This window comes from Engraulis encrasicolus, chromosome 14 (genome assembly GCF_034702125.1).
Source record: "Engraulis encrasicolus isolate BLACKSEA-1 chromosome 14, IST_EnEncr_1.0, whole genome shotgun sequence".
Taxonomy (NCBI): domain Eukaryota; kingdom Metazoa; phylum Chordata; class Actinopteri; order Clupeiformes; family Engraulidae; genus Engraulis; species Engraulis encrasicolus.
This window is the reverse complement of record NC_085870.1, coordinates 9,980,006-9,996,943: the sequence shown is the minus strand read 5'-3', so window position 1 is coordinate 9,996,943 and position 16,938 is coordinate 9,980,006. Positions and strand designations below refer to the sequence as shown.

General features: G+C 41.1%; 1 protein-coding gene across 1 annotated transcript in view; it reads right to left on the bottom strand.

Annotated features, from left to right (window-relative positions):
• Positions 1 to 6,519, bottom strand: part of LOC134462056 (rho GTPase-activating protein 40) — a 44,403-nt gene extending 37,884 nt beyond the window's left edge. The window contains exon 1 of the mRNA XM_063214906.1: positions 6,374 to 6,519. The gene's annotated coding sequence lies outside the window, so the exon portion shown is untranslated. The remainder of the gene's footprint in view (positions 1 to 6,373) is intronic.
• Positions 6,520 to 16,938: the final 10,419 nt, after the last annotated feature.

Genomic DNA, 16,938 nt, shown 5'->3' with positions numbered 1-16,938 from the left:
TACTGTCCGCCTATAAAAACCTATATATCACTATATCTTAATGTCTCTGAGGCACATAAAACATAAAATAAATTGTGCGTAGCCTCTAACTGCAGCAGGGGTCGCCGGCGACCCTATTCACTTGCTGAAAACGCTTAACTACGTCATAACAACATTGCCATGATATTACAGAGAGCCATAGTGCTGCGCTAAGGGGTTCAAAGCGAAGATCCTTATCTTGCATTAGAACATGTTCATTAAAGCTCACTGTGAAATGCCAAAAATGTAAAAAAAAAAATCTCAAATCATGAGCCTGAATGATGCGTCATGCAGCTTCAGGTGCTAGGGTCAATGTTGCACTGTAGACGCAGCACTGTGTTAGAAAACAAAATCGAAAGTGTACTACTAATGTCTGGACCTAGGAACGGATTCCTACAAAGGATAGACTGCTGCTCTATGTGGCCTTTGTGATTGAAGCAAAAGCTTTCGTCTGATTCAGCAAAGCTGTCCCTAGAGGGTTTTCCCTGCCCTCTTCCCATGCCACCCGTCAGGCGGCATAAACACCACTTGGCCTAAGATATGAACTGAAAGGTCAGTCTGGCAGCGAAGCCTGCTACATAGACACAGCTCTGGCCATGTGACAAGTGCTGAAATGACAGCACAATAGCGGAGGAGTGGTGAGAGACAAGAGTACAGCTGAAACAAAGCACTCTCACACAACCACACGTTAGCGTGCACACACACACGCACACACACACACACACACACACACACACACACAAACTCACACACTCACACAGGCAGGCACACACAAAGTCAAGCACGCATGCACGTACCAAACACCCGCTAATATTCTCTCACTCGCACTCTATTTTGCCCCCTCTCTTGTTCTCTCTCGTCTCCGCCTCTCACTCTCTTTCTTCCTCGTCTCTCGTCTCTCTCTCAATCTCCCTGTTCTCATGTTGATGCTGCCATCAGGAGATGACACATCTCACTGTGTACTCCTGCAGAGGACGCTGCCTCAGCCATCACCTCGAGTTTGCCATTCTTCTGTTCTGACACACACCTCCATGCTGTAGTGTAATGACGGCAGATTAAAGCGTTTATTTATTTATCTCACGTGACGGGCAGCCACAACAGCTTACACGTCGGTCGGACATCTGCGTGCAACAGCTATTGTATCCACTCACTGCCGCAGTTTAGTCCACTACCTGAGCTCATTATTTCAAGGAGATTGCCAGAGTGAGTAGTGGAGATTAAACTCTCTGCTGCTCAGTAGAGGGCCGCCCGGCCGGCAGGCAGGCTGCCGTTGGGGCCGTATCGGTCATCTGTCACCCGATTGGCTTGATCTGTGGATGATTAATGTGGAGAGGATGATGGGAGGGAAAGGGGGGGGGGTGAGCTAGAGGTGCTTCCACCATGTCAGTCCCACCATCTCTCTGCATTTAGGCCATTTAGGCCTGTTGGCAGACAATAGGCCTTGGCCAACTCTGCCACCACCACTGCGGCTGCTGCCGTGCCGTGCAATCCTCCTTAAGCAAGGTGAAGTTCAGACAAGTGTGGAACGTGACACCCGAGGCTTCCTGTGCCAGCGCTGGCATGCAGAGCATAGAGTGACACAAGGACGAGTAAAGAAGCAAGGAGGGTGGGGGCTGGGGGTGGGGACCAAATTGCACCTGGGAAGATAGAGATGGGCAGGGAGAGAGACTGAGAGAGAGAGAGAGAGAGAGAGAGAGAGAGAGAGAGGGAGAGGGAGAGATATAATGGGGACAAAAGGGCATAGAGAAAGGCCAGGAGCACGTGCCATGCCTCTGAAATCGGCCTCTGGCCCTCAGTCACAGTTGTAACACTGACAGAGACCAGAGGAGTCATCTGCAGTGTCTTTACTCTCATGACGTGCAGTGACCTGGGCTCCTGCGTCACACGCTGACACTTTTCATCAACACAGCTGCTTTGCATCATGGCTGCTACAGTACGCCACTGGCCAACTATTAGCTTGGATACCTTGACTGTGTAACTCACACAAGAGATACAGCAGTAGGCAATTACAGTTTTTCTCGATTGGTTTGGCTAATTTCTCAAAACTGAGATGACATTCTCAAAACAACACGGACGAATCTCCAAACCAACTTACAATTTCCCTCAACAGAATGGCATTTTTCATTGCTTTCATCAAATTTCAAATGCTTTGTACATGTCTCAAATGTTTAGTACATCTCGGCAGATGGCTATATACAAGCACCCTACAGTTGACACATTGAGCATACATTTAGCACATTTTCCAAATAAATTGACCTGTCTTATCTAAACGAATTAGACAATTCTCAGTCTAATGGTTGCCCTCTCCAAAACATGTCAGCATGATTTCATTGTGTGAGTCATCATATGCAAAGTAGTCTACACAATTGTCAAAACAGTCAAGGACATAATATTTTAAGAATTTCTTTACTGTAAACAGTAAATTCATGACAGTGTTCAACAGGCCAGATGGTATTGTAACTTTACTAGTTTGTGGAAAATAATTTTACAACCGTGTATACTACAGTTTCCTCTGTTGGCTAATTTCTTGCCATTTTTTCAAATGGTATTCTGTGGAAGGAATTTAGTTTTGACACACGGGTAAACTGTTTTTGGAGTGATATGAGCAAGTGATGAGGATCCATGGCGTTATGCTGAACCATCCAGTTTATTTTGACAGAATGATTAAATGAATGCAAATGAGCCAAACCAATTGAGAAGGATATATGCCATTTTTATGGTACTGACTATTTATGTGGGAGAAGGTTTAGTGCTGATGCAAGAATGAGCTGTTTTGGGAGGTATATGACATTTTGCTAGTTATCTGAACTGTTGTGCAGAAGTGTAAGAATGTTTAGCCAAATGACCCAACATTTATAGAAATGTCATCTCGGTTTCAAGAAATTAGCCAAACCAATCGAGAAAAACTGTAACATGTAATATATGATTCATACCCGACTGCAAGATTCAGTCTAGTTTCCAATATATAACATTGTCACTCTATTTACGGTCTAGTTCTACATCGAAACGAAAGCGTCAATAATGTTAAACTACGAAATACTGCTTCAATCAAGCAGTGACATCACAGTCTGTTACTGATAGATAGATAGATAGATAGATAGATAGATAGATAGATAGATAGATAGATAGATAGATAGAGTAGACAGACAGACAGACAGACAGACAGACAGACAGACAGACAGACAGACAGACAGACAGACAGAGAGAGAGAGAGATAGATAGATAGATAGATAGATAGATAGATAGATAGATAGATAGATAGATAGATAGATAGATAGATAGATAGATAGATAGAAAGAAAGAATATTTTAATGTCCTTTCGGAAAATCTTTCTGTGCCATTTAAGTTACAGTGCGCCTGATACAGTTACAAAAACACCTCCACCCCCCTCTAGGACAAAAAGACAGGTTGACAATGTGACAAAAAACCCAACTTAATACAGTACAATGCTAAAGTGGAATACTGTGTGTGTACTAGTGTTGATACTGTGTGACTTTTAATTGTGAATTAAAACAGATGCACATCAATTGAACTGATTAAACAACATTGCTGCAGGGGGCTTGTCCCTGTGATAACTTCATTGGTGCTCATAACACCAACAGCTAAATACAACAATAATCCAAGAAAATATGTCACAGGTGGATTAATCAAATGGATAGATGGATAATCAAAGGGGTAATCAAATGATACAGTTAGAAATGGATCTGCCACAATAATGAGATTTTTTTTCTGACACTGTCTAAGAACAAAAACCACTGTCTTAAGCCCAGTTTTCCCCCACAGACTTTCTCCCAGGTCATCAGGCAATGCGTGGCGTGGTAAGAAGTCGGAGGCGATAGGTGTGTGTCTGGCTAGCGGCCTCCTGGCCTCTCCCACACTTTCAGTATCTCTAGTGGACAAACACACAACCACCCACACCCTACTGTACGTTGCCCAGGCACTTACAGCACTGTAAACACCTGCTGCTGTGGTCTTCTCATAGTATTGTGAGGGCCAAATGGAGGCCCGGCCGCCCCAACATATTGGGTAATCTCAATCCACCTACTACAACTGGCCATCTGGGCTACAATGGATTAAAGGTGCCTACTGTCGCTTACTGGCTCTGCTTACTGTACAGCTGTTTTGACAATGTCCTGACATGCACCCCTCACTAGCGTCAACACTACCTAGCTAGGCCCACTGTTTACTGTTTACATAGCAGTAGCAGAGCCTTAGTAGTCTATGCAAGAATGGATAGGGACACAAAAAAATTCAGGGGATCATTTGAGTACCCCTCTCTAATTTGTGTGCCAGTCGGTAAGAAAGAAACTGTAAAACAAAAAAAAACAAAAAAACACAAAACAAGAGCATCGACCTGCAAGGACTGTCGTCCCACTGGGAAATGGCCTCCCTGCTAGGCTACCATCCAAGGCCGGGGCTACTGTACACATGCTGCCAATAGAATGCTTTGCTGTACACAGGAAAAGTTTTACTACAATGTTACAAAATTACTATGACATTGAGGGTATTCATCACTGACACATTGCAACTTGTTAACTGTCATTTTGATTAACAAACAGTGGCTTAGTCACTGTAACAGGGGTTGTGTCGTCACTCGTCACTCAGGTTTGAATGTCCTTACGTACAATATACCAGCAAAAGACTTTAACTCAAATACAGTTAGCTTACAGCCTACTCGTTACAGGTGCACTGTGTTAGATTGTGGCCGGGGTATTGCAACTATGCTGCTCATTGAAACTGTGTTGCCTATTGCCAAATTGCCATTCTATGAATATTTACTAAGTAATAAACTAATATTTACCAGTATGACCACAGTAAGTTTTGCGGCTAAAATGGCTATTTCTGAATTCCAAATGGCGGACCATGGAGAAGATCCTCCATTTCACGTATGAAAAGTTCAATTTTCCCAGTCATAATGCATACAGAATTTGATGGTGGTGGCAAGTGATAATGAAAAAGGAAACATTAATGAATGGGCAGCATGAATTCTGGGAAGAAACATCAAAACATATTACACAGTGCACCTTTAAAACATCTGCTTCAACTGTCAATACTCTTTGCTACACTGACACAGAAAATGAACAGATGGGATGAACAGATATTGTTATTTGGTATTGCAAAGTGCACCACTGAACAATAATATGTGTTTTATTGTCTTACTTCTGTGCTTGCTTGCAGGCGAGACGAAAGTAACAAATTAGTCTATAGGTCCCATTTCCTCCAGTCATTTTCAAGCATGCAACACTGCCTTGGCATAACTTCAGAAAGGAGGAAGAATGATTCAGGGGAATGTTCCACTATGCTGAAACCGATTCAAACAGGTGGATTTGAATGAATTATGGCTATTCAGTAGAGAGCTGCCTGGTGGTTTTACAGCAGGAATCTGTCATTGTTTTGAGTCTGCTGTCCTCAGTAAACCACCACTTCAGACTTCAGGAAGTAATGAGCTAATAGCTGGAAGCATATTTCCTCACCAAACTGGTCACTGATCATGGTCACTCACCCACAAGCAGCATTAATTCCATCCCCCTTTACAAGACTAGACCTGGAAACTTTCGGCTACGGTTACATGGGCCTATTCATGAAGACAGCTCGAATATTTTTCCAGCCATTCAGGGGGTGGGACGTGTCCAGCAGTGACTAAATATCAACAATAACAACGCAGCGCTTAGCAGGCACCTGTCTCGTAAGATACCATGTATCCAAAACAAACATACAGTCCAACTCACACATTGTTCTGAGATGTTCTGTTATTTAAAAGCCACGCCACTTGATAAGAAGAGACTAGATTATATTCGCCTCAGAAGCTGACCAAAACATTCACTTGCATGCATGCCAATGTTGTACAACAACAATTCGCGGCTTTGCCAAAACGTACACCACACACTGTGACACACACACCTGCACAGAATGACCTCGTCTGGTCACATAGCATAAACCAAGCTCACATTATTATCATAGCGTTTATGAAAAACAACCATTCGTGACTCAAGAAAGTACCAGCCTCATACACCCGTAAAAGCCACAGCTTTCTTTGCAAAACCACCCATAGCAACAGGTCTCGCGCCCATAGCAACCTCTCGCTGTGCGAGCCTATCGAGGATGATGATGGACTAATTAAAACATTCAGCCATTTAACTGCTTCTATAAATGTCTGATTCCTTTGGTTTCTGTTTAATGCACGTTTTGTATATAATGCAGACATTTTAAAAACACCCAGTAACGGGCTGGAAAGAGAAAAAAACATGTGCTAGCCTGTCACGCTAACGGTTACCTGGTTCTTTGTCAATACAAGAGCCTGCCACGATGGGAATGACTGGGTCACTACAAACAAAGGAATATTATTAGAATTTACCTCTGGGAAAGAACCCTTGATGGGATTCTGCGCCGTCGGTCGTCTCGATTGCGATGGGATCAGTTTTGCATGTAGATTCTCGGGACGTCTCTCCGAGCACTGACAGATGGAGAGGAGTCACTCATCGCTCACCATCATCATCAATGTTATCCTTCCTCACCTTACTGACGTCACCAGGAGACCACAAAGTGCGTCCTATGTTGAGGGCTGCATGCGGTGGCTGCATGTTCCTATGTGTGTAGCCTTTTTTTTTTTTTTTTACATGATGGACCCCTCTTCCTCCTCAAGCACATGGGCTTTCCTCATCATTCCTTTGTTTTGTCTTTGTTACAGCAGGTTCATTAGGCAGGGTGGTGCATCAATTTCCATCTACTGCTGCTGAGAAAAAATAATGAATGTTTCATTCCCAAATAATTTCTAAAGGCCTATTTTTCTTTATTACAAAATATTATAAATACACCAAATAGCAAACATACATGTATAGTGAGAAAGCCTAATCATAATAAATGTACAATATTTAATATTTTCCCATTCATTTTCCACATCATACATTTGGGTGCAATTTACCATGTGGTAGCCTATGTCTCCATGTGGTCGACCATTGTTATGTCCATGTCTGTCTGTATTTGTCTGTAAGGATGTGGATGTGTGTGCCCACGTGCTCTTTGCTTTGTTCTCTTTCTCTCTTTCTCCCTCTCTTCTACCCCCCTCCCCCCTCTGTGAGTGTGTGTGTGTGTGTGTGTGGGTGTGTGGTTGGGTGGGGGTGGGGAGATGGGGTGCGTGCCTGTGTGTGTGCGTGCATGTACGCGTGTGCGTGCGTGCGTGCGTGTGTGTCTTTGGGGCAGTGAAGGAGGCCATTTGCTTCCTGCCATTGTTTGATTTCAGACCCAGATGAGGGTATGGCCACACCCCCTGGATTTTTTGCACACGCTCCGGTTATTTTTCAGTTTCCATGGTTACTCTGTGGACAGTGATGTTCTGTGAAATTGGTGGTGAAATTATGACTGAGTGATTGCCTTATAATAATAGCAATATGAATTTAATATGGCATTAGTTCAGTCAGTATGTGTGTATATTTTTCTCCTCACAATTTCAGATCAGCCAGAAAACACTGTGGAACTGCAGTGAGATTGCATCGGGCTTACATCTCTATTGCTTTTGACCTATAGTAGCACAATGACTATTTAATTGGACAGCTTATAGCTATTTTGTACACAATATATAACAGTTCATTTCAAAGTGCTATGTAAAATGGAGCCATACTATATAGGCCTACTCCTCAATCAAAAATGATGAGTGAAACATGATTTAAATGAAAACCGAACCCCACACAAGCTAATTGTAGTAGGCTACAGTAGGTCTATTAGCCAGGCATAGATAGGCTTCTTTTGGCTTGGCAGTTGACATGGGGGCAGTAAGCTGGATTGTTAGCTTGGCTCTAGCACCTGCTCCGCCATATAGGCTAACCTGGGCAGGCTGCCATGCATCTGCCACGCAGTGCCGTGCCGTGCCGTGCCGTGCCGTGCCGTGCCCTGTCCCTCTGACACGTGAGATCAAGGCTGCCACTCTGGGTGGAGGAAAGGACAGCAGAGGGCCTCACTCTGCCCTGCAATCAACAGGATATAGAGAGATGATAAGAAGAGTTCAGATGCAAAACCCCCTAAGTGCCTTTTCAGAAAATAATCTTAATTCATTTTTATTTAATACAAAGCTATCGAAATTGCATATTTTTTTATTTTATTTATGTAATATAACTATTTATATGTATTATCAAGTACATGAATGTAAACTAAACCAACAACGGGGTTCCCTAAAAATATAGAAGTTCAGGTCTTCAGAAATGGAGTTAGGGGGTTTTGCATCTGAACTCTTCATATATACAAATAGCCCTAACTCCATGGGTGCCGCAAGGGGGCGTGTTACAGATTCGAAGGGCCCAAGCACTGACAGCATTGACAGGCTCGTTGAAGGGGGCCCAAAATTGGAATCTCTTATTGGGCCCAACATTTCTGGCGGCGCCCCTGCCTAACTCAGACATGATTTTGTTCAGGGAGGTCTTGAAGAGGGGATTTCTATTTTTATTTTTGCTCTGTCTATTAATAGCCTATAAGTAATAGGCGTAAATAATTGATTTAAAAGCACACCATCCTATAGGCTACAACGGAAATGTTTTATTTTCCATCTTTATCATAATCCTCATGACATTCAATACAATCGCTCTTGGTTTTGAATGTATTCCTCTGGCACCTTGTCAACTTGTCAGTCACATGATGTACACCTTTACACACAAAAAACATCCAAAGACGATCAGATCGCTCATATTAGGCCTATAGGCCTGTCAATCTAGCTAAAAAAAAACGCTTGCAATTTCTGTATTTCTGAAATAAGAATAATAGCCTAAGTCATAAGAAAGGTTTTATATCAAATTCCTCATTTAGGCCATGGGGGGAAATAAATCCAGAATTACTAACCATGCATTTACTTATTCTTATTTTATACGGAAATTGGTTAAGATCCATGTGTTATTTGATATGATTATTGACTCTAACTGTACTATTTTTTTGTTTATTCATTTTTTTCTATTCCTTAGGATGAAGTTTTTGGTTTGCTTTTCAATTTGTTTCTATTTGTTTTGGGATGTGGTTATCTGGGTGTCAGCATATAGAAAATATTTTGAAAATATTTAAAAAATCATATGTACATGTTGAAAAATGGATACACCCTTTGATCTTAATAGATAAGTTATATGTGGGCTGTGTTTTGGGTCCATGTCTTACCTATGACTAAAGGGTGGAGTCTGTCTCTCTGGGGGTTGACGCATCCTATCCACCTGGCCTGTGCTCAACGGAACAAAGACTATTTGAAATGACATCTCCTATTCACAATCACATGCCTGATGAAGAGCCTGTTGGGTTGAAATAACGTTGTATGACGTGAATAAACCTTCAAAACTGAGCTGGCGCATAGGCTACTTATACTCTTGCTGTCAGATACGCCTTTGTCCTGCTAATGGCCTCAGCCAGGTGGGACATTCATAGCTTTGGAAAATCTCACATTTTGACCTTGAAAAAAAGCATGTTCCACTAAATATAAATCGGTTGATGTTTAATATGTCATTTAGATATAGGGATTACAAACAACTTGGAATGAAAATCTCACATTTTGACCTTGAAAAAAAAGCATGTTCCACTAAATATAAATCGGTTGATGTTTAATATGTCATTTAGATATAGGGATTACAAAAAAAACTTGGAATGATCACTCATGCAATTTCTCCCATGTCAAACGTTCAATTGATTGGACTATTATGCAATCTGAATATGCAGATACTGTACTCATATTATGCCATCTAAATAGGCAGAGGACACAATGTATAGGCTATAATGTTGCATAATACAGGAGATTTGATTTTTGCATTGATGTAATAGACCACAACAATTAAGTTGATGTAGGGCCTACGTAATAGACCATAACAACAGATGAATCGAACGAGAGTGCATCAGCGCTGTTACAGCATGAGAGGTAGGTCCTCTCCAACAATTCAGGCTCAGCATAAACAGACCTTTCTCAGCAGCAGGGATTATACGTAGGTAGCCCACAAACAATGGGCGCCATTCACAGCTGTTTAAAATGTTTCTGCTATTTTTAGGCATGCTTGGCTCCATTCATTCATTATGATATCCTGTACAAGGATTAACCCTGATTTACGACCAGAAAACAGATTGGAGAGACCAGTGCATCTGGGTAAGGTCCCCTGGATAAGGGTACTGAGCCCATTCCTGACCACTAAGACTATTTCCATGACATGCAGGAACACATACTTGTACTTTGAAATCACTCAGCTATGTTGATAGTGATAAATCGGTTCGCGATAATGACTATAATCTCACAATAATCATAACCATCATTGTTTATGCATGAACATAAGCTATGCACACAGGGAAGCCGACAGTGGGGGACAAAGCGGTCAGTGTTCCTGGGCCCGGAGGTGGTGGGGGGGGCGGCGGAATTGGGTCCCCATCACATTGTGAGAGGGGGTGGTTTCCAAGTGACTTTGTCCTGGGCCCAGCCAAAGCTGTCAGCCACCCTGCATGCACAAGGCCACCAGCCAGTCTCATGACAGAGTAGAACATACAGTACATGTCACTGCTGCGCCCCCTTGTGGATTGTAAATAATTACACCACTCCACACACTTTACAGCAGTGGTTTTCAACACTGGGCTCGGGACCCCATGTGGGTTCGCCTGGGGCCGGATTCACAAAACTATTCTTAAGATAAATCTTAGGAAGATTCTTAAAAAAAAAAAAAAGAAGTTCCTAAGATCTATCTTAAGTGAAATTCTTCAATATTTTCTTAAGAACAATGCCAGTTCTTAAGAACTTCTTAATTTCTTCCTCACTTAAGAACTTTTTAGAATAATGCTTCTTAGTTGCCATGGCAATCAACAGGATTCTACCTACCTACTCCAAACACTATGTAGGCCTAGAAAAAAAAACTGCTGGCTCCTAAACATAATTTAATACATTATCATCATTATTACTACAACATAGTTACAATGATAAGTATTATTGTTGTGATGATAATAATAATAACAATAATGATAATAATAATAATAATAATAATAATAATAATAATAATACAAATACATTAATAACATTTAATTAATATATTATTATTGTTGCATTTACAGTAATACAATATACCTTTTGTATAATAGAGCCTATATAAAATGTAGGCCTATGTTAATATTTTAGTTGAACAAGCTGACTACATTCAATAGGCTTAAGGTAAAGCCACTAAAAGTTACATTGAATGAAAGCTTGTAGACTAACTGAAAAAATATATATATAAAAAATAGAGATTTCACACAGTCACAAAACATTCATAATAATCATATATTACATTAAAAAATATTTTTTTGAATTCAGTTTTGTGAAAATGGGTTCAAATAAATAAAATGTGACTGTTAAGACAGGGTATAGGGTTGTCTTATATTTGAGAAGAAAACTAAGACAAATCTTAAGAAAATAGTCTTCAAGAATCTCAATATTCTTAACTTTTTTCTCAGGGGAAAATCTTAGGAAGAAAGTTAAGAAACAACTTAAGAATTCCGTTTGTGAATATGGAATCTTCTTAACTTTTGTCTTAAGTCAGAAAAGTGACAGTTAAGAACTATTTAGTTCTTAAGGGGGGCTTTTTGCGTTTATTTGATAGGACAGTGAGGACATTGACAAGAAGCGAATGGGGAGAGAGAGAAGGGGAAGGGTCCGCAAAGGACATGGGCCGGAATCAAACCTGAGTCAGCCGCGTAGCAGACGAGTATTTTATATCATTGCAAAGAATGTATGTGTTGCAGTCATGCAGATGTTATAACACTTTGTTTTATGACACCCCCCCACCTCACCAACTGTATTATTTGCTATGATATTAAGTTGACTTTGTATACAAATGATCTTATCTGTGTTTCTGTGCCACAAAAAAGGAGAAAAAAACACAACCCATCACACATTCTCTGTTTTGACATTTCACCCTCAAAGACGACTGGACTGAAGTCTGAATCTTTCAGCTAGTCCATACAGCACAGACTGCAATTTTTAAAATGTATCCCATACATTTGAATGGAAAAGTTAAAACACAAAACACACACAGAACACAGAACACTTACATTTAAAAAAAAAAATCCCGGAAATAGTTGAACCATGTAAACATGTTGGTATGACATTTATTTGCGTTTGTATGTTCATATGGCAATATTGGAATTGACCTTGCGCGGAAATTTTGAAATAGACAGTTTTAGCACATCCCTCATTCACTCTCTTGCCTCTCTCTCTGTGTGTGAGTGAGTGAGATCTCTTCCCCCACCTCTCTCTCTCATGTGATGTGTATATCAGGTTGGGGTAAACTGGTGTTGGTCACTGACTATTTAATGTCGCTATTTATCACATTGGGATCTTGTTTATAAATTAAAAAAGGTGAATAAAAATGCGATATTTTTGTAATATGACGGGCAACATGTGGCTATATTTGACTATATTACAGATGTAAGCATAATGTAAAGTAGTGGTTCCCAACATTTTTCGGACAGAGACCCCATTTTGACACCCCAACTTTCTGGGGACCCCACATTCTTTTTTCGCAACCAAAAAAAAAGAATCACAACTGAGCTAATGTAGGCTATTTAATATACAGTATATATTTATGAAGGTATAACATATGCTGTTTCAATCAGAATATTAATTAGTTATTATGTTACATTAATAAGTAACATTTATCAGTATTCTTTTGTCACACCTAGACATTTCAGGCGACCCCATTTGAATTCCAGGTGACTAACTGGGAACACTGATGACGGGCTAGACCCGAAACGTTTGTCCCCTGTCTGTCTTTTTTTAAAACTTTTTTCGGCTTTGATTAACACAGTTTTTGATTCTGCATTCACATCCAGTGTGCGACTCCTTTCTTCCTTTTCAATTTCAGGGGCCGGATTCACAAAGCTTTCGTAGCCCCTTAATGCGCGCCGTACCTCCAGTGGCACGCTGCAATAGCCATTCAAATGTGACTACCATAGCACTACAATACTATGACACAACACAGGCCCTTTAGCAATGCACCACGACTTGGTCATTACCATACTGGTAACAACAAATTTATAAAGCCGCGTCTTAAGGGGTTAAAGATTTTTCAACAAAACACGCACACGTGCTACACACACAAGCACAAAGAAAAATTCACACATGTGCTACACACACACACACACAGAAAAACACACATGTGCTACACACACGCGCAAAGTTAACTACGCATGCACGCACGCACACACGCACACTGTATGCAATGAAAAATACACGGACGCACAGAAAAATACATGCACACACACACACTTGCAGTGGCTCACACCCTCTCTCAAACACGTTGAACACTGCCACTGGTGGCGGGCGGCGGAGCCTCAGTTCCAGACCTTGTGCCATCCCAGACCACAACCGGGTGCAGTCCCCCCAGCCAGCTGAGCCTGGACAAGCACTGCAGTGAACCCCCTCCTCCGCACTGCAGCGACCCTGCTGGCTGCCCACCCCAAGGAAGCCCCACGGGCTGGTCTGCCGTGGCCCAGCCGAACAGTGTAGCAGACCAGTCTGTCATGTAGGGTAGATTCAGGTTGAGTGGGACATCAGGTTGAGTGGGACACTTAAGGTTATTGGTCAAATAAAGGGTTATTTTTTTTTGGCAAATCACATATATTGTTAGTGGATTATTGCTGAATGTCTAGTGGACAAGAAACAATAATTTGATGGGTCTGACATCACAAAGATGATCCTTTTTTTATATTTCAAGTTGTGTCACCTCTTGAACCTCACAGAATTCACACCGTGCAAGTGATTGGGTATTTCTGCACCCTAAGGGTGATAACTCTGTCCTTTATGGGGTAAGAATATATATTTTAGCTTTTAATGGATCATAATGTGAGTGTTATTATAAATCACCATCATTGGTGAAATTTATTTTTTATGAAAATTGAACTTAAAACACTGTCCCTCTCAACCTGAAAATGTTAGGTTGAGTGGGACAGGGCGTTTCAGGTTGAGTGGGACAGTGCTTTTATTCATGTTAATATGTCTAATTCAGAGATTTCGTACATTTTTTTCCTTAATATTGTATTTATCAATATTTTCAATCAATATATATCAATATCAATATCAAAATTCCTTGTAATTTACTGTTGTCTGCAAAAAAACCTGGGCCTATGCAGTCACCCTCCACAGCCAGACATGTATACCATGAACCCCCCCAAATCTCAGGTTTGTACAAAATTACTGCCATCCTGAGCATTTGAAACCTCCAAAATGTAATTACTAAATGTATCTCTTATGAAGTGATGGCAAACCAGATAAGATTTTGCTCACAAAATGCTGTTTTGTTTAGAAAATTCACACGTCAAAAAGTTGCGCAATTGCAATTGCACATACCAAAGGTCAGTCATGTTGAAAAGTTGGCTATCTTGAAAGTGTTAAACTCCAAAATTTAACCAGTTTATTTACATGTTATACTGTGATAGCACACCAAGTTTGGTGCAAATATGTGCCCCACTTCAAAAGTTATAGTGGTAAAATGAAATATCTGCTGCAGTGGTGGATATGGGGTGGATGTGCCGACAGTGGGCATGTGGCGGTGGCGGTAGGCCTTAACCATAATATCCATGAGTCTCCAAATGTGTGATTTTTGTATTACTTGGTGACAATACATTCTAATAAATGTTTTCATATGCTTTAAAACAAAATTTTCAATTGCCCCTATATGTCAGATTTGATCACAAAATATTGTCCCACTCAACCTGACAAAGTGTCCCACTCAACCTGAAAGATTCGGTTTTGTTAAGGGGCTGTCAGCTGGTCTTCAAGGGGTAAAAAAGTGTTTTATTAGTTAATTAACTGAAATAATTTCCTCTTTAATTTATTCACAGCAACCTATTTAAGGAAAATATAGAGACATTGGAAACATTCTGATGAATTTAGATGGTTTAAACAGCATGTTATTAAAAAGTGTCCCACTCTACCTGAATCTACCCTAGATGGTCTTACTCTTAGCTGTTTATGTGTTTGTTAGTGCTAATAAACAGCACTTTTTGATGCTTGTTGTTTTGACTGTGAACCCTGAACACTCTTGACCACACAGATAATGCAGTCAAGGGGAAGATGTATGGAGCAGTCTTTGGAGCACGACTGAAGAACTACTTCCACTGCCGAATCGAGGTCAAGAAGTGGCATCACCTAGACAGCCAGAACATCTTGGGTACCATACCTTCTACGCGTAGAGTTGGCGAGATTCAGAGCAGCACTGTCTAAGATTGGTGAAGAAAACAATCACTGCCGTACACACCCAAAGTCAGCTGAAGGTACAACACCCAATTGCAATCCAGGACCATGCACAGTCCAAGTCCGGAACTCCACCAACAGCAGTAGTGCAAGAGCTATTGGACAAAATGCGCTTCAGCAGTCTAAGATGGCTCGTTGGGACAGTTGTATGGACATGGAGAGTGACTGAAAGGTTCCTGAATGTCATGGGGGGAAGCAAAGTGGGAGGCAGAACCTTCATCAGAGCCTTTTTTCCTGTTGTTGTTGTTGCTGTTGTTGTTGATGTTGTTGTTTCTCTTTTATTCAGACTTTATCCAGGCCCCTATGTTTAGTGTCTTCCCTCCCTGTTGGGTTGTGGTGTGAGTGGAGTCTGTGTCTCGGTCACTGGTAGCAGGAGATTGTCCACTGGTCAGTTGCCTGACTGGTCAGTGGGGTGATGCACAGGTTAGGTGGTGGTCCGCTAGCTAGCAGACGGCTCACTGGTGCAGCAGAGATGCACTGGTAGTCATCAGTTTCCAATGGTGCATGGTCACGTGTATGTCAGCATTGGGTTATCCACACTTGAAAGGCAAGGACTGTACACAGACACAAGATTCCACTCTTCTTGACTTTTTATTGATTTCAGTGGTGTTGATGTTTTGAAGTAGTAGTAGTCAAGTTGTTTTAGTTTTGTTTTTGATATGGTTGACCTCTGTGCATTTCCCCCAACTTGTAAAAAGGATGGCAATTTCTGGTGGAGGTTTCAGCCTCTAGATTCCACTCAAAAGGATTTGATAAGACTGAATTTTCCATTTTTGTTGTCCTCATTGAGTAACAGAGCTAGACTTTGGATGTGAAAGGGAATGCTCAAAAAAATAGTGTGGCATGATGGTCCATGTTACGGGGCCCTTGGCTGGAATCTCGGTCTATGGGGGCCTTGTCATGGTTATTTTCATGAACTATATAACAATGCAAAATTGTAAGATGCAATGTATATTTGCTTTCTTTACAGAAACACTACTGCATTCTAAATCAAAAGGTAGGCCTAAGACCACTGTGTTTTTGTGTGGAGTGTAAGAAACATTATTTACATTTATAGTAATCACCAGCAGGTGGCGCCAACGCCCTATAGATAATGAGAGGGCTGCTCTTTGTCACCCCTTCCACTGTAACATTGGCTATTATTTGCCTAGTGTGGTTACCCCAAACTCAAGGAGGAGATACTACAGCTTTGATTGCCAACATTGTTAACCTTGTCTGTGCTTTTCTTCATGTTCTTCAAAAACATTTGTCTATGACTGTATATTTACCAGAGCACTCTGAGGGGGCATCCAAACCCATTTAAACTATGTCAATCAGAATGCATTTGCAGGCAATGAGCTTACTGTAAATATTCAAGCTTAAAATAGACTGACATGATATGAAATAACCCAGGCCTACTAAACAGCAAGATTATAGGCTGCACTGTTTTTCTGTCTTTTCTTTGTTCTTAGTGGGAAGTCTAGTTGGATAATGTGCAGTCTGCTCTGTTCTCTGTCTTCCATACTTCATTTGTGTCCATTTAAGTGTCATCCTGTGTGTGTTTGTCCTGTTCCTGTGTTCTGTATGTTATCAAACTAAAGTGTTTATGTGTGTATGCACCAAGATGTGCACTTGTATTCCATTAGGCAACTTTTATGAAAAGCCACAGTATTATCTGTAGATGCTGACTATTGTCAAGTCTTGTCTGTGTACTTATG